Here is an 11,929-nt window from a genome sequence, read left to right on the forward strand (position 1 = left end):
ACTTAAAGTACATAATACTTTAGGAATATGTTTATGATGCCTAGTATATATATCTTCACAGGTGGAAGAGTCTATAGGAAAAATAAAAATACTATATGGGGCCAGACTAGTGGCGTATATATCCAACTTAGTATTCTGTTATTGGCAATGAGACCAGAGATATTCTGAGGGAGAACATTGTTCAGTCATCTTTATAAGTTTAGAAAGTACAATTTGCTTTTCAAGGAAATGCCTTATTGTGAAAATGGAAGTAGTAGGAAAGGATGGAGAAGATGAGTAATAATAGATGAACAGCCTGGGATCCTCCCTTTTTTGGGAGCTTTAGAAGAGACAGCAAAGATGAATCTTTTCTGATTCAGTATAAAAACCTAAATGTATAATCCTGTTTTAATACTGACTTTTCTAATGTTTTAAAAATAACAAATACTTATATTTCTCAATGTTAACACCAAATACAAGCTTGGAAAGACTGTCATTGGTTATAACAATGGAAAGAGCTAATTTGTTAATTTCTTATAACTTCCTTTGGCATCTTAAAATCCTTCTTGCTTCTAAAAATTATCTTAGTATCAGGTCTTAATTAAAAATGTATGCTTCTACCTAGTGATTATGTATGTTTTTAAAGTTGGTTTCATTTTGTGTTTTTATTTATTTCATTATTGGCCATGATCAAAACTTTCCTCACCTTTAATGGTGCCTTGATGGAAAGTCATAGACAAGAATGGCATTAAATGAGATAGGACTGGAGGAGTTATGGCCTCATTCCATGCAGGGAGGACCTCAGATGGAATCAGAGAAACAATCGAGCACGCTAAAGTTGACCTTTTTGGTATCTTGTGAAAATTACTGATGTCAAGGGAGAGCCTCTCACCTACTCTGAAGGACTCAGAAAAAGCATTTTACCGGTAAGAAATATTAAGTTTTGAAAGGTTGGAGTAAGAATTGTTTTTCATTTTGATCAATCTATATTTAAAGATATATGTGTCTTTTTCAACTTGCAGACACAGAAAAAAATGTACCCATTTGTGAATTATTCCCTAGCTTGATTTTTCAGAAATGTTTGAAGAGTCTGTCTTATAATCATCTCAAGGAGAATGGAAAAACATTTGTACGAAGGTGTATTTCTAACAGCATAGAGATGACAGTAACCATGTATTTAAAGCAAAGAAAGTGTTAAGTTTTCAGTTTTCTGAGGAAAAAAAATTGGAGGAGGGTAATGAGACAAAGCACTTGGTTTAAAATCTCAGTTCTACAATTGACTACCTCTGTGAATTTCAGCAAGAGACTGCCCCTTTCTCGGCTGCGATTTTTTCATCTATAAAATAAAGAGTTGTATTGTGTGTTAGCAACAAATTCTACGAAGCCATTAGTGGAAAAACAACAACAACTTTTTGTTTGTTTGTTTTGGCAATCATAGTCAAGTGACTTGTCCAGGGTCACACAGCTGGTAAGTGTCAAGTGACTAAGGTCGGATTTGAACTCAGGTCCTCCTGACTCCAAGGCCAGAGCTCTATCCACTGCACCACCTAGCTGCCCCCCCCCAAAAAAAGAACCTTTTTATTAACGACCTTAGGCCAAGTGTCCCATGTGTGGGCACACCTTACAGAAGGGAGGGCAAGGCTTTTTATTCCTAGGCCTGAATTGCAGTTCCCTCCCATGTTTCCCCATTGGCTGGGTAATGCAGGATGTCCAGTCTATCCGGAGCTCCGAATTTCCCCACATGAGTCTCTGCCCTTAATTACATCTCCCACTCCCCACATTTCCTTGTCAGCAGGCTACAGCTGTCAGTACACCAGCAGCTACTCATCACCCTGATGAGTGACATGCAGAAGCAACATTCCCAACCACATTTCCTACACTATGATTTCTGAGTTTTCTTTCAGCTCCAATTTCATTGTTTCTTCAAAATGTCTTTAACAGATTCAGTATAAACTCTGTGAATCATCTTCTCCAATTCATGGTTCCTCTGATATAAACTATCAAGCACATCTACTAATAGTTCATAATTATATGGGACATTAAGGTTTGCAAAGCATTTTATAAGCATTATCTCATTTGATCCCAGCAACCCTGAGAGGTAGGTGCCATAATTATCCCTATTTTACTGATGAAGAACGTGAGACAGACAAAAGGTAAGATGCATGCCCAGCGTCACACAGCTAGCAAGTAGCTGAGGCTGGTTTTTGAGCTCAGGTCTTCCTGAACTCTGTCCACTGAGCCACCTAGCTTGCCCCACCCACAGTACCAAGAAAGAGGAGGTGCCATACAGGAACTGGAAATGATTCATTCTTATCATGGTTGACTTCCTTTTGTGGCCCAATTCCATTGTATCATAGCGTCGTAGAATCTCTGAGTTGAAAGGAACCTGAACTAGACCATCTAGTCCAGAGGTTTCCAAACTTATTTGGCCTACCACCCCCTTTTCAAAAAAAAAAATTATTCAGTGCCTCCCTAGAAATCAACTGTCTTCAACCCTTTAACATTTTTTTAAAAAATTGTATCATTTCAAAAAATAAGAATTTTTAAATGACATCTTAAATTTAATAATTTATTGTAAATGTGTGGGGGTTTTTTCCTGCAGTGAAATTTTGGTGATGCAATATTGTGTCATGTAACCATATAGGAGCGATATTGTAAGTAAGTCATTATGTACACATATTCCTGCTGATATATGCTGGATTTCCCAACAATACTTGACACAGTTGCCTGCCAACACTTGCTTGTTAAGACCTGTCTTCAGAGTTGACCACTGATTGGTTACAACTGGCATTTTGTGTGTTTATTTGGAAAAGAATGTAATCACCACGACTTTAACTCTATTACACAACAGATGAAACATGTATGGTTTTCAAAATTTTCTTATCTTTTCTTATACTTTTACCACCCCCTTATTTTTATTTAATGCCCCCCAATTGCATTCAAGGCTACTACTGCCCCCCCATTGTTCTAGTACCCTGCAGGGATTGGTATCACCCACTTTGGGAATCTGTGATAGTCCAACTCCCCAGCTAAAGCATGAATCTAGAGGAGGGTTCTTAAATTGGGGTCCACTGACCCCCCAAGGACTCCATGGATAGATTTCAGCCTGTGAATTTGGATGGGGAAAAAATTGCATCTTTATTTTCACTAACCTTGAACAGAAATTGACCATTTTCTTCAGTTATTTCAGAACATTCTGAGAAGAGGTCCATTGGCTTCCAAGGACTGCCAAAGGAATCCAGTGACACAAAAATGGTTTAGAATCCCTAACTAGGGGGCAGCTAGGTGGTAACAGTGGATAGAACACTAGTCCTGGATACAGGAGGACCTGAGTTCAAATCCAGCCTCAGATAGTTACTGTGTGACCTTGAGCAAGTCACTTAACCCTGATTGTATCCCCCCAAAAAAATCCCTAATAAGTAATAACTTGGTCATCTCTTCATTTCCCACCTGGCTGTACTTATTTTGGTCATTGTCTTCTGTACCATGCCCGTAGTAAAGTCATTACTGGGATATCTCATCTCTTTGCAAGTTGCAATCAGCCTCGTTACTCATACTTCATCAGTACTCTCTGCCCCTCTGATTGGAGGGCATAGCCATATTTTCCTCCATTTAAGGAGGGGAAGAAGGCTGACATCTCAGACATCTCATTTCCCTGCGCTTATTATGAACTTTCTTGGCTTCTCCATGGTGTCCCTGAGCCAGGTACCTTTTCCCCATCTCCTGCTTTTCACTTTATTTTGTGTGTTGACTTCCCACATTAGATCATAAACTCCTTGAGGGCAGTAACTTTCTTTTTCATATTTGTATTCCCCAGCCCCCAGGGTTTAGCACAGTGGTTGGCATATAGTAGATACTTACTAAATGTTAGTATTGACTATTGACTTGCCAATAGAGTAAGACAACTGGGAAAGTCTTACCAAAGAGAGGGAAAATATAAAAGCTTGCTGACAAATGAGTATATTCCTCTAAGAAAGAAATCAGAGATGGTAGTAGGGCAGGGGATGTGAGTGTAAAGGTGATATTAGGCTTCCCCTAATTTTTATCCTCTCCTGCCTCCTGGGTAAATGGGGCAAAGGCAGGTGGGACCCAGGTGGCACAGGGAAGGGAGGGAATAGATTCTAACCAAGTGAACTGGAGGTCTATGCAGACAGCTGGCAACTTTTCAGGAGAGTTGCAACAGCCAAAGGGAAAGTTTGGGGACCAGAAGAGGTCTGAGAACAGGGGTGTTATGAGACTCTAATGAGATAATTGATATAAACCACTTTGCAAATTTTAAAATGCCATATAAGTGCCAGTTATTATTATTATTATTACTATTGCTATTACTGTTATTATTAGCTAGAGTCACTAGGCCTCCAGTCTGATGATGACTTTATTCCTTAAGCATTCTACTGCACACTGAGTTCAAGCAATGTTTATAGAGCAATATAGGGGTGTGCCAGTAAATGTTTAACAAAGGGGGTAGGGAATGCATGCACACACTTTTTTTTTCTTTTTAAAAATTTTATATTTTTTCCCAGTCACATGTAATATGCACACACTTTTAAATTTAAATGGCCTTATTTAGCACTTTCTTAAGTCTAAACAATCCATAAAACAATAAATCAAGCCCTGATGTGTTTCTGCATTTCTAAGGTATAAATGCTCACACTGAAAATTTAACAGTGGGCTCTATCAGTGGGTTAGAACTGGCTCTAGAACCTACCTGTCTGAGAAGCAGCTCCCCAGGGAGGGGTAAAGAGAATTAAGATTGCAGAAGGGAGTCAGCACCAAGTCTGGGCCATGATGTCATTTCTTTCCAGGTTGCCCTCCTCATCAACCCAGAAACATCTTCATCCTTGAAGATCAATTAGCCCTGGAACTCTCCCGGGAAGCACAAAGCATACCTCCAGGTACAAAAGGTGAAGGGCTCTTCCCAGAACCTCCATTTAAGAAAGGCCAGCCAGCTCTTCATTTCCCACCAGGCTGTATTCCTCTGGATTTTTCTGTCATGCCTCTTCATTGGATATCTGCCCCTCTTCAGTTTCCTTGTATATGTTTCCTTCCCCATTAGAATGTAGGCTTCTTGAGGGCAGGGACTGTTTGTCTTTTTGTTTGTATTTGTATTCCCAGTACTAGCACAGTATCTGGTATTTAGTAAGCCCTTAATAAATGCTTATTGACTGACAGACTGACTGACTTCCTAAGGCTACCTCTGACTCCCTGATCGAAGGAAACTTTTCTTTCCCTTAAATCAAGAGAAAAGAAGAAATGTATTCAATAAGAGACAGTCATACCAGGATATGCTCTATAAATTCTTTGGGGACAACACAAAAATAGAAAAACCTTTTAGGTGCAGTGCAGAAACAGACTTTCCGAAAGAGTTTATTTGTAATGAGAATGGTAAATGGAGTGGCAATGTAGTATGATATTCAGAACATCTAGATTCAAATCTGGACTCTATTGCTTGTTACTTGTACAACCTCAAGCAAGTCACTTTACTTCTCTTGAGACTTCATTTCTTCATTTTTGTGTAAGAATATATCAAAAACTAAGGCAGCTAGGTGGTGCAGTGGAAAGAGTGCTGGGCTTAGAATCAGAAAGGCTCATCTTCCTGAATTCAAATCTGGCCTCAGACACTAGCTGTGTGACCCTGAACAAGTCACTTAACCCTGTTTGCCTCAGTTTCCTTATCTGTAAAATGAACCACTCTGATATCTTTGCCAAGAAAACCCCAAATGGGGTCACAAAGAGTTGGACACTACTGAAATGACTGAACAAAATATCAAAAGCTCTCCCTTATGAGAAATACAAGGAGATTGTGTGATTGCCACGTGTCACACATCAGACTCCTTTAACCCATAAGTCAGGCTTGCTCCCACTGATGACCCTAGTCAGGACAGGGCTCCCACCTGTAGTGACAGGTAGCTGATAACCACCACCCCTCCCCCCATCCAGTACCTGACTCACTTTTGCCTCAAGGTCTTAGCTCTGCTGAGCCTAAGGGACACATTCAGTGGTGCGCTGGAGCCAGCTCTAACCAGCCCGATGAGTGTTAAGTTTTCATTGTGAGCGTTCATACTTCAGAAATGAGCATACAAATCAGGGCTTGATTTATTGTTTTATTGATTGTCTTGACTTAAGAAAGTGATAGACAAAATGTTAATAATGTAGATTAAATGTAAAAGTGAATCCTGAGCACATTTTTCCCCCAGAGGGTCAGTTGCTAAACATTTGCTAGCTCACCCCTGGAAGTGTCTTGCCACATTATTCTCTCATTATAGTCTCTTTTCACTGGAAGCTTGCATGTGCTTATGGGTAAGTACACTTCCAATGAATTTGGAACTTCCCTATGGGGTCATGTCTGCCCTCCCCATAGCAGAACCATCCAATTTAGGAGCTCAGGAACACAGGAATACATAGATTTAGGCTGCTCTTTGGGGTGGGGGAAAGGGCAACGTATATGTCAGAGATCCCAAAACATTTCCTGAGGCTTAGCAGAGAAAGGAGCCATATTTTGCTGGGAATGCCTTTGCCTCCCCCATCTCCTAGACCTTTCGTTCCCTGGAATCATTGCCTTTCCTATCTCAGATTAAACTTTCCCTAGGGGTGGGAGGTTAAGAGTTGGGAGAAATGAACTTGGGACCAGAGTGTACTTGAAATATCTGAGCTGCTCTCCTCCTTGCTTAGCTGCTTATCCTAAAGGACCATTTCTTTGGAAGGACTAGTGCCTCCATGCCCCTAGTTCTTCTTGTTCTTCAGTCATTTCATTTGTGTCTGACTCTTCATGACCCCATTTGAGGTTTTTGTGACAAACTGGAAAGGTTTGCCATTTCCTTCTCCAGCTCATTTTACAGTTGAGGAAACTGAGGCAAACAGGGTTAAATGACTTGCCCAGGGTCACACAGCTAGGAAGTGTCCAAGGCTGGATTTTAATTCAGGTCTTCCTGACTCCAGGTCCAGTACTCTATCCACTGCACCACTTACCTGCCCCCTCTCCAATTCCCCTAAAGGAGAACAAATTTCAGCAAAATGATTAAAAGAAATCTATCCTGGAAGTCAGGAGAACTGTTTTTAGGATTATAATGTGGGGGGGGGCTCTCCTTTATGTCTTATGTTCAAACACCATTCCTGGTTCCAGGTAACCATGTGGAAACTTGAGGAGATACCTGCTTCTTGACAAGGATGACCCTGATTGATTGATGATAATCCAGTACATAGACAAAATAAAACAAACAAAAAAACCCTTCCAGATCCCTTTGACTTCCTTTCTTCCTTTTCAGTTGCCTCCTTAAGTGCAGTTCTCCAAATGTCATAATTTGACTCCAGCAAGGAAATTTTGGGCTTATCAAGCAAACTAAAGAAACTAAAATTAATTTTATTTTTAAAAGTTTACTTAAAACATACAAATTTTCCAAAGTGATCCTTTTAAACAAACCTTTTCTCTTCCCCTAAAATACAGAACAGCCTTGTCAGTCTTATCTTCTTAGCTAAAGAAACATTATTCCAACTGGATATATTGCCATGAAGAATCAGCAGTAGAGTTTAAAGCTGGGGTGGGGAACCCTTTGGCCCCAAGGCCACTTATGGCCCTGTAGGTCATCAAGTGAGGCCCTTTGACTGGATTCAGTCAAAGGGCTGAACTTAAGGATTTTGAGGGCCACATGTGGCCTGGAGGCTGCAGGTGACCCACCCTTACTTTAAAAACTGATGACCACAGGCACATCCCTTTCAAATTTAAAATGCTAATTTTTTGCCTTCCTTGCCAAAATTAACAAGAGCCCCTGGGGCAATATGTTAGGTCGACTGAACTAAGGAAAACAAAGAACATAACCAAAGGTGTCAAAGGAAGGGGAAAAGGGCAGTTAATTTTTGCCTGGCTTGCCTGGAAATGAAGTCCCCTGGCCTGAGATAGGCCTTCTGGAGTCTGGTAGGAGGAAGGCCTACAGAATGCCTATTTCAGACAGGAAATGGGCTCTGCAAAGCAGATGCATCACGAGAGCAAGTGAGACAGTGGTGCAGAGTGTCTAGAAGAGGTTCACAGAAAAAAACCTCAGGCTATGGGGCAACAAAGTCACTAGACAAATCTACTCCTTCCCCTGTACCAGAACCTCATGGATGGTAGAGGGGAAAGGAGTGGGAAGCAGGGAGAAAGCAGTGGGGAGCTGCAGCAATTGAAGGACCCTGGAGAATGGGAAAATGGATTCCTCCTTTGGCAAGATCTGGGTATCTAGTGACAGGGAAGTCATTACCTTCCACTTCTGGATCAGTCTAATTCTGTTGTCTACTCTGCTGTCATAGAAGGCTACTAAACAGAGCTAAAAGAATAGATCACTATTTAAAGCGTAGCTTTAAAATATTTTTGAAACCTAAAACCAAATTTTACAAGTGCTCAGGGACTACCTACTCAATTATATCAATTTATTTTAATGCCACACTTGCACTCTCAATCTAGATTGCCTTTGTATAGAAAGTAAAAGCTTGTTTTAGTATTTATTTGCATTATAATTTATATGTTCCACTGTCCTTCCACTAGGGGTCAGCAAGAGGCTATAAATGAATTCAATTCCAAGTGTCATTTTTGGCTTTAGACTCGAACCAAGCAAAGGAAACTAATCTTCTACATTCCATCCCACCAATGTAATTCCACTTTCTTCAACCCCAGACAGAATGGAGACGTATAGACTTATCCCAGGCAAAAGAGACGCTGATAATCAAAGAAACATCTCCCAGACAAAGTAGATTCACATGATTTTGAGGGTTGTTTTCTGATCATAAGCAATGTAATCTGGGTCTGGTTTAGAATAAGCAGAATCACCTGACTGTTGGGGGTAGAGGAGGAGGTGTAAGGGGCTACTTTGAGAGTGTTTGATTCAAAGGAAATTAGAATCAGATAATTGTATCAATTTGTTGGAAGTTGGAAAGTAAACTCCAACTTCTGGCCTTCCTTAGAGAAAACAGAATTTGACTCTTTTGTAATCCTGAGGCAAGATTTCCATGCTAACTTTATAACTCAAAAATGAATAACCTTTTTTACTGACTCCTGTCTTACAAGTTACTTCCTGAGAATTGGGCATGGATCCACAAGATCCCCCTATTGCAGCAGCCAACAAGTCTGTGCCTGAGATGGCAAAAGCTTCAGAAAAAGATAGTACTTTTTTCTTCTTCCACCAAAGACTTGAATGGAATATGGTATCTGTGCGTTAAGCCAAGGGTCAGAGGCTGACCTTACTTTAGCGTCTGTTGTGTAATCTAAATGCAGAGCAGTGTTCATCTTCCCTGCCAAAGAAGTTATTTCTTAAATCCTTCTGGTTGTTCCTTAAACTGTATTCACAGTACCATGTGATGGGAATAGGGGGAATAGCTATTTGCAATATTTTTCCCTTCTCAAGAACGAGATTACTTTTATATATAAACATATGAAGTATTTATTACATGTAACAATGATTTTGGTATGAAAATGAGCTTGATTTCAATTAATTTGGCTCCATTATTTCCCCAATATCTATTTATACCAAGGGTATTCCATATCCTTATACCCACTCCCATCTCCCATCACTGACCAGCATTTCTGGATTCAATCAATATATTTCAAGCTTTTCATTGGCCAAATGTATTTGACAAACCTAGATTTAAATGTGTGCATAAGGAACTAAAATTCTGAAAGTTTTGTGACAAAAAAGATGAGAAAAAATAGCCCAAGTATACTCATATATCCAGAATACCCTAATACACTAATACACATTCCCAGAGTTCACTAATACATACTTCCTAACATATACAAAAACACTCATACCCACATACACGCATACAGTTCAAAACACAGCTTTGAGAATTATTCTAAAGGCTCTCCTTTTTTATATACCTACAATTATGCCACTCTATTTTGATAATATGTGTGTATATTATATATGACATCCTTATATTATATATACATGCATGTGTGTGTATTTATAAATGTAGATAACATATCTCTATTTATCACAATGCATTCCAGATGTTCCAATCTTCAGTAATCTCTATTTCTGTAGTCTTGTATTTGTCTTTTCTTGGAGAAAGGGCAAGGTCTGGTATGCACATTAATTCACTCCCTACACTTGGAAAATTACTTATAAGCAGATATGTGGAACATAGAACCAGAAAACCAGAAAACTGTGCCTTAATCTTTAATCTATCTCTGGATTCCTTGAGTTAAGCTCAAGCCGATCAGTAAGACTCCCTAGAGTTCTAAAAGTGCTGATGCCAACGTGTAGAGAAGGAAGATGTTAACAATGACACATTTTTACTCCTTGACTCAAAGATGTTCAGCTAGTGGCATGAATTCAACTTTTCCTTCATTGTGATGGCACCTGGGAAAATATAATCACCAAGTTGCTGCTGATGGCCATCTCTTCTGGACCAGCCTCAACCAGAGAGGCATGAGAAACAGCACCCCGCTCTACTGCTGAAGTGGTGATTAGCCACACAAAGACTTGGACCCGTACACTTACCCCAGATGTTCTGTTAATACGTCCCTAAGTTGATGCTTAAAGTTAAATGCATGGCTTTTGTAGCACCGGTGGGACAGACAGATTTAGCCAAGGTGAGCAGGGAAGGAAAGTTAAGAATTTTCTAATTAAAGTAAAATCTAAGTTAAAAAAGTCAAAACTATGGATTTTTTTTTAAATGAGGTAGCTAGGTGGCATAATGGATAGAGTACCAGGCCTAGGCGCTCTTCTCAGGAAGACTCATCTCCCTGAGTTCAAATCAGGCCTCAGGCATTTACTAGCTATATGACCCTACACAAGCTACTTAACCCTGTTAGTCTCAGTTTCTTCATCTGTAAAATGTGCTGGAGAAGGAAATGGCAAACCACTACAGCATCTTTGCCAAGAAAACCCCTAATGGGGTCGAAAAGAGTTGAACGCAAATGAAATAACTGAACAACTATATAGTGAAATATGATATCTATGAGAATTATTAAGTAAAAGGAGTCAACAAAAGATTCTGTTTCACAGTGATGCTACATTATATAACAATGAATATTGAAAACAAAGTCTCAAGTTATATCACTTACTATATTTTCTGGAAAAAATGATTATTTTCCCTAAGGAATTTGGTGGAAAATGGTACACAATGAGCTTTAATAGACTGACATATTATAAACAAGGAACCACTGAGAAGTGGTATAAAGGTTGTAACCCAAAAGAAAGTATGACCAAGAAAGATGGGCCAGTCATTTAGCAGGAGTGAGGAACAGGCCACATGCTCCATTTATATGCTAGTAATATCAAGAGAACACAAAACCCTCAGCATATTGGGTAGATGAGAATCCCATGGGATGACCAGGCATGAATAAATCATGGTATCATAGATCTAGTACTGGAGGGGATCTCTAAGGCTGTCTAGTGTGTATCAGTGTTCAAATGGTATCAAACTCAAATAGAAACCAGGGCCACTAAACCTTTCATAAGGCTGCTGACTCAGAAAACCACATATTAACATTATCCATGTTCTATTGTATTTTTACTCATTTTGTTAAATATTTCCCAATTACATTTTAATCCAGGTTACTGAGATTATTGCAGCCTAGAGGCCTGCATTTGATACCCCTGATCTAGTCCAGTTCCATCACTTTACAGATACTCAGGCCCATAGGAGTTAAGTGACTTGTCCAAGATCACACAGCTAGTAACAGAGGTGGTATGTGAACCCAGGTCCTCTTTCTCCCAAACCAATGTTCTTTCCACTATACATCTGCAATGAGATCTTGGATACATTAGCATATTTTATTGGAGTTTAACTGAAAACAGAGCATTGTCTTAAATTGACTCCATTGCTAAAGGGGGAAGGGGTAGAAATGCCATGTAGTAAGACTCTCTCCTATAGGATTCCATTGTGATTTTTGGCAGTTACATGAGTTTCTGCAGATTTTATAAGTGACTTGTGAAATGGCAGATTGTGTGAAGATGAAACGTATGAGTGGAAA

Source organism: Phascolarctos cinereus, unplaced genomic scaffold (assembly GCF_003287225.1).
Source record: "Phascolarctos cinereus isolate Bilbo 61053 unplaced genomic scaffold, phaCin_HiC Scaffold_726;HRSCAF=1367, whole genome shotgun sequence".
Lineage (NCBI taxonomy): Eukaryota > Metazoa > Chordata > Mammalia > Diprotodontia > Phascolarctidae > Phascolarctos > Phascolarctos cinereus.